Genomic DNA, 11,049 nt, shown 5'->3' with positions numbered 1-11,049 from the left:
CCCGCGGCAATCGCCGCCATTCCTCCCCGCCAAGCGGGCGGTGGTCGGTCTCCGGAAGAAATACACGCATTTCCCTATCCCATTCATGTATTTAGGCGGGTGAAATTTGCGGAGGGCTGACAGGACTATACCCAATAAAGCCTCACGGCATAACTTTTTAAAGTATTGATTTTTTCATTTCGAAACCAGTATCGCATAGGCGACACTCATTTGTTATGTATACGGATTTTGCATTGACATGGGCCCATGCTTTAGAAGGTGACTTTGCTGCTATGGTGAAACGGAAATGCGCATAACTTCCAAAGTATTTCACCTAAGCCTATGAAATTTGGCGAAACGGTACATCATTGTATTGTGCATTTGACCATATAAAATGTAGTCCAGTACTGGCCATTACTTTCGATATATATCGAAACTACGTTTTCTTGGATTTTATCGAAAGCTAATAACTTATTGGAATACTCATATCCGGGGATAGTTGTGCCGGCATAACATGTGAACCGACCAACCAATGGAAAAAAAAACAAATGACATGCGTATTTCCGAGAACCTATGTCAGTATAATCGAATTTTCGATTCGATTATTATAACTAAAATGAATATTGAGATAACTTGATAAGTATTTGCGGTAGATGAATGAAATTTGGTAAATTGGTACATATTGGTATTCCTCATAATGGAATGTGGAAATATGTTTTGCATGTAGTCCCATATTCGATATATATCGAATCTGCGTTTTCTGAAAATATATCGAATTGCTATAACACATACGATTCGGCATCCACGGGCATATGTGCGATGGTAATAGATAGTGGATGACCATAGAATGATTTTCGAATCAATAGCTATGAGCATTTTGCCGTACAGATTTCAGTGTTATCGAAAGTTCGATTCGATTATAATAAGAAATACGAATATTCACATAACTTAGGAAGTATTTGAGGTAAATGAATGAAATTTGGTAAATGGGTAGATATTGGTATTTGGCATCATGCACAGGGGATATACGTTTTGTATGTCGTCTCACATTCGATATATATCGAATCTGCGTTTTCTTAAAATATATCGTATTGCTATAACACATACGATTTGGCATCCACGGGCATATGTGCTATGGTAATAGATAGTGGATGACCATGGAATGAATTTCGAATCAATAGCTATGAGCATTTTGCTGTACAGATGTCATTATAATCGAACGTTCGATTCGATTATTATCTGAAATACGAATATTGACATAACTTGAGAAGTATTTGAAGTAGATGAATGAAATTCGATAAATGTGTACATATTGGTATTCCACATAACGCGAAGAGGAAATACGTTTTGTATGTCGTTTCAAATTCGATATATATCGAATCAGCGTTTCCTTAAAATTTATCGAATTCCTTTATCACATAAAATTTTGCATCCACGGGCATAGTTGTGATGGAAATAGATATTATATGACCATAGAACGAACCTAAATCAAGTGCGCTGAGTATTTTACTGTGAAGATGTCAGTATAAACGTAAGTTCCATTCGATTATTACAGCAAACACGTGGGTTTTCTTTTTTAATTCGGTTTCGTAATAGTAAATGAATTTTTTCATTTTGAAATTTACCCAAATTATTTTTTTTAGCCAGCGGCAATCGCCGCCATTCCTCCCCGGCAAACGGGCGGTGGTCGGTCCCCGTAAGATATACACGCATTTCCCTTTCTCATTCATGCATGCAGGCGGGCAGTTCATAGGACTATTCCCAGTAAAGCCTCACCGTCTAACTTTTAAAAGTATTGAGTTTTTCATTACGAAACCGGTATCGCATGGGCAACATTCATTTGTTATGTATACGGATTTTGCATTGACATGGGCCATGTCTTAGAAGGTGACTTTACAGCTATGGTGAAACGGAAACGAGCATAACTTTCAAAGTATTTCACCTAGGCCTATGATATTTGGCGAATAGTTACATCATTGCATTCTTAATACGACCACATAAAATTTAATCCAGCAATAGCCTTCACTTTCGATATATATTGAAACAACGTTTTCTTGAATTTAATCGAAAGGTAATAACTATTTGGAATACGCAACTTGGGGGATAGTTGTGCCGGCATAACATAAATAACGACCAAATTATTAAAAATAAACCGATTGACTTTCGTATTTCAGAGTACCGGTGCCACCAAATTATTAAAAATAAACCGATTGACTTTCGTATTTCAGAGTACCGGTGCCAGTATAATCGAAAGTTCGATTCGATTATTTTCCAAATACGTAAATTGCCTTACCATGATAAGTATTTCCGCGTGAGCAATGAAATTTTGTGAATTGGTATTTATTGGTATTCCCTATAATTTTCAATGCATATATGTTTTGTGTGTAGTCCCATATTCGACGTATATCGAATCTGCGTTTTCTCAATATATATTAATGACTTATTCGTTGATACAAATTCACAGCCCAAACTGCTGGGCCGATGAAGTTTAAATTTTCGGTGGTGAAATTAAAAAAAAATTCATCGGGAGGAAAAATCTCAATATTCCAAAAAGTGCGATACTTTCGATATATATTGACTTCAATTAACATGGGAGGCTTACGGGACTAAAATTAATTCCTTAATATCGTCATAAATATAAGTGCAAGTGGCATCTTCTCCCATTGGCGTAAACTAGATTTTTTGATATCTCAACCGTTCTTCGATCTCTCTCGATGTTTCTCGAAATATTTTTTTTATAGATAGTGATTTTCTTATGCGCGAAATTTGGAATTTTTTTGGACCCACTTTTTACGGTAGTGGGACGTTCTCCGCGTACTATGTTGTATCTATTTTTTAGTCCGATTTTTTGGCTACCTCGGAATTTTCGGATGTCGATTACATTCCGAGTTATTAGCATTATCGAAATAACTTGGTCGAGATAGGACAATGGATAAATATTGATTTGAGAGCTGGCATTCAAACTTAGGCTATTCATTACTTCATCCCTAGAATTTTTTTGGACAATCGTTAATCTCTTAAACGGATTTCATGAAGAAAAGAAAATATATAGGTTGGAGTTGCATTCGATACAAATATTAATACCATGTATTAAAGACTTATTTTGTGGTTCGCACACGGTCCGGTTGCATTCCGTCGAAATAATTTTCTCACACTGTTGCCAACGACCAACGCATGGTAGCGATATTGTTTTAAGATCTCCTCAACTCGGGGTTCGGTATTTGAGGTAGCATTGACTGAAGGCGACCCGTCCAAGGCGGAAGGGGAGAGTGTGTTCCTCTCTCCGGCGGGCGGTGGAGTGGGGGAGAAATGGATGTGGCTTATTGGGCAGCGGGCGCGAGGGGGGAGAAGCGGGAGGAGGGAGGGAGAGTCGATGGTAGAAGTGGGGGAAAAGGGACCTGGCTTTCCCGGGCTGACACGCGTTGCCGCGATGGGAGGGGAAATAGCGGGATTGTTATTGAGAAGGAGGGTGAGAGGGGGACAGCTGCATTAGTAGAGGCACCAGGATTCGTTGCGCGCTACGGAGTTCGTTGTTATAATATACTCCGTGGAGTGGATTTGTTGTAAACGCTTTAGTGAAACCGTGTACGCCCTTCATAGACAGTAATTATTAATAAATCCTTTACTTTCGTTGATTCAAATCATTCCCGATTAGTTTATGATCTATGTTTGGCGTTTGCAAATATTCAAATGTTCATATCTGTATAATTATTTCAGGTGCACCAAGGAAAATTGGTGAATGGGTACATCATAGTATTTTTCATACTGCACTGTGGACATATGTATGTTGACTGGCCTTATGGATAAATAAATAAAGTGGTGCACTTTCCGCTGCAGTAAACAGTATGTCGTTTTTAATCGATTATTCTTGCCAATGGCCTAAAAGGCATATATTGGTAATTATTCCCGTTAGACTAATGACCTTTTGCTGTTATCGTTCGTCGTGCTATTCACCTTACTGCCATTTCTCGGCCACCCATGTCGCGGTGGATCAGGGGGGCGGCAGGAGAGGCCCGGGCCCTTGGTACCCACCCACCCACTGCCACCCATCAAACATGAGCCTTCCGCCAATATGGAGGTAAATCTTTAAAAAATCCGAATAACAGAAATATCCATCATGTACTACATGAGTCGAAGTGAAGCTGGCCTGTTAATATGTTGTCGTCAATATTAGCGTAAATAATTTTTCACGCTGCTGCTGAAATTCACTATTCGTTGGCGTCGTTAACGTACCTCTATACGCCAACAGTGGCACGCATTTCCTGATTTAAGTTACATTTTCATTATGAATACGTATCACTATGCAGCGATATTAATTTATAAATGTATAAGCTTACCTAACCTCGATTGATTACCTGTTAAACCATTTTTTGCTTTATTTTGGGGACATAACTTTTTAGTCTCCCACCCTAATGATATGGAGCGTTTTCATCTTCATTTCTGGCCAAATAAAACCAATCGTAATTGCCTATTGGTAATATTAAGAAGTCGGATAGTTTGAAACTTGATGATCCCCTTTATTTGCCGAGATATTTTCTGTGTGTTTTGTTCCTCGAGGTGAATTTTCGTTTTCGAGCGGGTTTCACTGTTAAAGCTTTCTCCTCATTATTTTGCAACAAATATCTAATATACGCCTAAGCCCAATATAAAATCTTATAATAAAATATAGATTTATCCACTATACATTACAACTATAACTTAGATTCAGTAAGCCGCTTCATTGTGATATGTTTTGTTTGTGTCGATCCGACATTCATACCTTAACACGTATTTATTACTTTCCATTTCCAGACTCAATTCTTGAAATTGCCCTCGTGGATAAAAATTTGGATATTTCAAACGATCTTTGCTGATATTATTGCGTATCATACGTTATCACATTTTACGATTGGTGTGCATGTAAGGAATATGTCTGATATTCTGGGCTTTTGCACTATACTTCCGCATGCATTTTGCCGTATTCAATAATACTTTTTTGTTTGACATCAAGAAATACCTCCCCTATCAGGCCATTGGTCCATGGTTAGCATTGACGGTCTTATGTGGTTCGTGTCGACTAGGTACGAGGTATTATAGGTTGGCGTCACTGAAGACAGATTGGGGAACGGGGAAGTGTGTGATGGCCAGTTCGTTCCGAGACGCGGCGAGACGATTGAAGGGGAGGTGAGAAAAAGAGCGCTGATTGGTTGAGAGTGCGGGGGGGAGAGAGTGACAAAGACTTTACAAGGTGGAAGGGAGAGAGGCCCGTCCCGCGCGCCGGGTCGCATGGCGACGATTGTGGGTGAGGGGAATTAGCGGGGGGAGGGGGAATTAAGGTGGAGGGTGAGGGTGGGAGTAGGAGATGGCCCAGGGTTCCCTGCGTGCGAAGGAGGGGGCCTGATTTTGAATTCTTTCGTAACGGACGCGTGAATCTTCTTCCGGCTACCTGTTTGAACATGCGGTCATTATAACTGCCTAGATTTTCGGAGTGGACGGTCGTGCTGGAAATTCTCTGCGATTATTTTTGCTCTGTGGGAGTTGATTCACAGTGCTTGATTAATAGTTTAGTGCTATTCATCTTCTTGACTAATACCTACTTTCACCCCCTGAGAATTTGTGAATTGTCGTCAATTTATTCAACAATCAGTGTTTTCCACAAACGGAATCCATTTTAATATTCGAGGTCCCTGTAAGAACTACATCATGTCATCTCCTCAGCCGGGACCAAGTGGTATGTCTTGCTTTCTTTGTATTATTTTTCTGTTACAATTTATTTGCCAATGTATTCGATATGTTTACTGTTGATTGTTTGTCAAAGACATGGATATTTTCCAGTGTCTCGAGGGTATTTTTATGGCGCGTATAGACAGCAGTATGTTCAGTGTGGGTGTGAGCGACGAAGGAGGATGCTTTTAGAGTAATTTAATGTAAATGTTTGAAACTCCTGAGTCTACGACGGGTTAACAATTGCTAACGATTTTCGTTTTTGTTGTTTTGGTTAAGTAATATTGTCCAGATAGGGGAATTGTCATATGACTTTCACGCGGTAAATTTGTGTCGTATTATTTTTCTTCGACGTATTTAATCGCAAATGAATTATGTTTTAAGTAAATAAGATATTGAGAGTTATGTTTTCGCTAAAAAGCCATATGACTTATGTACATTGCTTGCGTTCAATTCCCGTGTGGTGCCTTAGTATATTTGACCGCAAGGGAAGTTATAAGGCAAGTGGTTTTAATGAAAATGCTCAAAACTTCTGTGCTTACGATGGGTTAACATTTGCTAAATATTTTCATTTTCTTTGTTACGGTAAATTAATGTTGTCCAGCGAGGGGAAACGTCATATGAATTTCACACGGTAAAGTTGTGCCGTGTTATTATACTTCGGCGTAGTTAATCGCAATTCAATTATGTTTCACGTAAATAAGATATTGCTAATTATGTTTTCCCTTAAAAGCCATGTGGCTTATGTACATTGCTTCTGTTTCATTTTTCGTGTGATGGCTTTGACATGTGACCGCATGAAGAACTATTTGCCATGTGGTTTTACGTTATCGTGCATTTATATTTATTGTATACAATAACGCGTCCATTGGAAATACCTCACCCTATCTTGCTTCTTTATTTGCGTGTGGCGATTCATTGAAAAGTCTGTTGTCTTCATTTATTTAACGGCACGCATTCTGTAGTCATTCATACTATGTTCCAAACCAATAATGTCTTTCACGATATGTTATTATTTACATATTAAGTTTGCGAATTGGTGAGTACGAAGTGTTATAGCGATTATTATCGAAGGAAAAAGTTTTCCTGAAGTGGAATTTTTTTCCTAAATGCTTGAGTAGAACAGTGTAGGCCCTTCTTAGGTATGCACGGTAATTATTATTTGCATCCTTTGCTTACGTTGATTCTAATAATTCCCGAAAAATTCAAGATCTACGATTGCCGTTTATCAATGTTAACCCTGTCATAGTTTCTGGTGTTATAAAATACGTAGAGAAACCTTCACTTTTTCTTTCCGATAACTGAATTTGCAATTTTTATCATTCTCCTCTTCATTATTATTAAATCAATTGCTTCCTTATCCCACCTTAATTCGCTGTTAGAAGCGAGACCTGAAGGACGTCTGTACACCATTGCAAGGTGCACACGGATAGCGATTTGGGTTTTGTCATTATCGTGTGTGGTAGTTCGGGTGCGCGAAAACCATGCATGTTCTGGGAGGTAATGCTGAGGCGAGGGGCGGAGGTGCTTGGGGATGGTACGGGGGGAGCTTCGCTGAGTCCTGCACTTGGCGGGTCGGCGACTAGAAAAAAGGAGTGGAGAGGGGAGGAAGGGTGGGGGAGTAGTGGAAGGACCAAAAGCGTTGGAGGAGGGACCACGCTTCTGGCAGCTGTGCGGGCTAAGGTGGATATACCGTTCCACACGGGACACGGAATTGCGCAGGTTAGAACTGAATTAATTTATAAAATCGCGTGGAATTGCGCGAATGTATGAATTAAATAAGAGCAGGGGCTATTTTGTCATCTTACGTCAACGCATTCTCGCATGTCTTCTCGCAATTCACCGCTTTGCACGACGCAATTTTGACTACGCCTTTGTTGATACGTCAGGTTGTGCGAGTACGAGCCCCGTGTTAAACGGCCTTAAAACCCTTTGGCCATATGTCTGATCACGAGTAAATGTTCATAAAAATGTCATCAAAAATAAGTTCTATTTCGCCGTTATTAATATTGGTAAATGAATTTGTTAAATGTTATAATATATACAATATAATAATACATGTTACCGAAGGATGGCGTAAAAGCGTCATTCAAAGCGAGTATCGATGTGTCTCATTTTCAGGCTATCTTTGCATTAAGCACAGCTAGGTAGCGATTATGTTTCCGGCGACAGAATATCTCTGCGAAAAAGTTGACAATCAGTTCGACAAAATAGCGATTATGATTATGAGGAAAAACAGCATCATTTATTTTCTATAATGGTGCCACCTTTTCACTTGGAGTATTGTTAATGCATATTATTGTTTTTCCTTACTCGATAACAATGTTTAACCATTATCTTCTTCTGGAAAAGTAATAATGAAAGCACAAAAATGTTATGCTTTCGCTATTTTCATTGGCTATTGCAGGCGGTTTCTTATGATGATTTGCGATAGAATATACACTCCCCGTGTTGATGTTAACAGGACATATTTTGTGTTCGGCATTTCTTGGTGTAGATCAAGCCAAGAATTTTTTCTCGATTTGATAGTATTTTCAAACACCTATATTAATTCAATGTGGCAATGAATACAAAAGTGTTCGAGTTTTCATGGATTGAAAATGATTTTTACACCAAACCCTTAGGTGAAACCGTGAACGCCATTCATTGGTATGTACGATCATTATTTTTTACATCACTTACTTCCGCTGGTTGAAATAATTCCCGAATAATACATCGTCTGTATATGGCGTTTTTTAATTAGTGCACGTAAAATAATATCCGGTGTCATGATACCGGAGGGAGCTTAACGCTATCAGCATTGCTAGCGCGTAATATTCTGTTTTTGAAGCATTATAATGTTTGAGCTTTGCGACCATGAAAACTTTTGATAGTGTTCGGAGGAATTTTTTTTACTTCTTTCTTTTTTAAATGTGTCTAACTATGCTTGACTTCATGTTCACCACTTACCACGAAGCATTTTTGACTGCGCCTTCGTACACACTTCGTCAGATTGTACAAGTATAGGGCCCCGTGTAAAACCGCCTTAAAACCTTTTTTCCACGTGTCTGACCATGGGAAAATGTGATAAAAATAAATGGATTATTGGTAAATATATTTCTGCTACCCGAGGATAGCGGAAACATCTTTAAAAACGAGTATCACTGCGTCTGATTTTCAGGTTATCTTTGCATTAAGTACAACTAGGTAGCGATTATGTTTCCGGCGACAGAATATCTCTGCGAAAAAGTTGACAATCAGTTCGACAAAATAGCGATTCTGAATATGAGGAAAAACAGCATCATTTATTTTCTATAATGGTGCGACCTTATTACTTGGAGTATTGTTAATGGATATTATTGTTTTTCCTTACTCGATAACAATATGTAACCATTATCTTCTTTTGGAAAAGTAATAACGAAAGTACAAAAATGTTTTGCTTTAGCTATTTTCATTGGCTATTGCAGGCGGTTTCTTATAATGATTTACGATGGAATGTACACTCCCCGTGTTGATGTTAACAGGACATATTTTGTGTTCGGCATTTCTTGGTGTAGATCAAGCCAAGAATTTTTTCTCGATTTGATAGTATTTTCAAACACCTATATTAATTCAATGTGGCAATGAATACGAAAGTGTTCGAGTTTTCATGGATTGAAAATGTTTTTTACACCAAACCCTTAGGTGAAACCGTGAACGCCATTCATTGGTATGTACGATCATTATTTTTTACATCACTTAATTTCGCTGGTTGAAATAATTCCCGAATAATACATCGTCTATATTTGGCGTTTTGTAGTTAGTGCACGTAAAATAATATTCGGTTTCATGATACTGCGTTAAGAAACTTCACCTTTTCCCCCCGTTTAATGGATTAGTGAAACTTATTTTACACCGTTATTCAATTCGTACCAGGAGAGTACTTACCCGGCGATAGATAGATAGATACACAAGACGTCGCTGTTTACGACCTTTTCCGTATATATACAGGAGGGAGATTAACGCTATCAGCATTGCTAGCGCGTAATATTCTGTTTTTGAAGCAATTATAATATTTGAGCTTTGCGACCATGAAAACTTTTGATGGTGTCCGGAGGATTTTTTTTACTTCCTTCTGTTTTAAATGTGTCTAACTATGCTTGACTTCATGCCACGGAGCGAAAACGACATCTTCATTTATTTTTAAAGGGATGTTACAAATGATTTCACTATGATTTTCCACGAGATGTATTAAACATTACCCTTGAGAATTAAAGAGTACGCAAATTGTCTAACTATTAATTGTCTAACTATTCTATGGTTAGGCGTCAATATCGCGGTATTTGAGAATTTAATGTATATACTGTCTATTTAAAAGGTTTTACGCTAATTTCAACCAATGCAAACTTTAGTATCAACGTATCTTTTTATATCTTATCTCAAATATAGCGTAATTTTTGTAGTTATCAGTAATAAATCAAAAACAAAATATTCATATATATATTACATTACATTTATAAGTAAAATATCAACCTCTTTCTCAAGAGCAGTTACTATTTCTTCAAATCAGGTATCAGACCAATACGGGCTATCCGATCCCATGATTCCTCTTCGTCAGACTCTGACGGCTCTTCCATCGCTGACTCAGAGCCCTTGACGTCAGGTAATGTGTCCTATATTTAATATTTTTAATATTAATATTTCATTTCTTTTAATTTTACATTAGGCATTATATTTTGGACAAAAACATATATTGCCTTACTTAAACATGTTCATATTCGTTTTTATGAATTTTCATTTCTCAAACATTTTTCATTTCCCTTTTGTTTATTTTCTTATTATTTTAAATCCTCAAATTCATTATGCATATAGTAACAATTTTTAAAAATTTCCTTCATTAAGGTGTCCCACCAAAAAAGCGAGGTAGGCCTTGCAAAACGAAGAGAGGGCGGCCGAAAACTTCCAGCCTTACTCGGTCACAACAACGCAATATAGCATCTAAGAAGTATGCCTCTAAAAACCCAGTTTCAAATCGAGAAGCCGTTCAACGGTATAGGGAAATCCATCCGGAAATTCAAAGGGCAGCATCGCAGCGATATCAAGCGGCCAATCCGGAGGTTCATAGACAGGCTGAGCAGCGTTATGTAGAGGCGAACCCTGATGCTCGCTCTCAGGCCTCCGTGCGATATAATGTAGCAAACCCTGAAATACACCGCGCGGCCGACAACCGTTATAACAGAAATGTAAACACCCGCGTCCGTAAATTTATACCGGGGTACGCCGGTCCAGCGTTGTCGAATATAATGTGCCTAGGAAATCTTCCCGGCGAGTATCTAGAGCACGTACCATCCCTCACACTGCAAGTGGAGTCCTTAAGGTCAGAAATGATTTTCCGGTGTCCGTACTGTA

The sequence above is a fragment of the Ischnura elegans genome, chromosome 6 (assembly GCF_921293095.1).
Source record: "Ischnura elegans chromosome 6, ioIscEleg1.1, whole genome shotgun sequence".
Taxonomy (NCBI): Eukaryota; Metazoa; Arthropoda; class Insecta; order Odonata; family Coenagrionidae; genus Ischnura; species Ischnura elegans.
The sequence above is the reverse complement of the archived record's forward strand: the minus strand, read 5'-3'. Positions refer to the sequence as shown.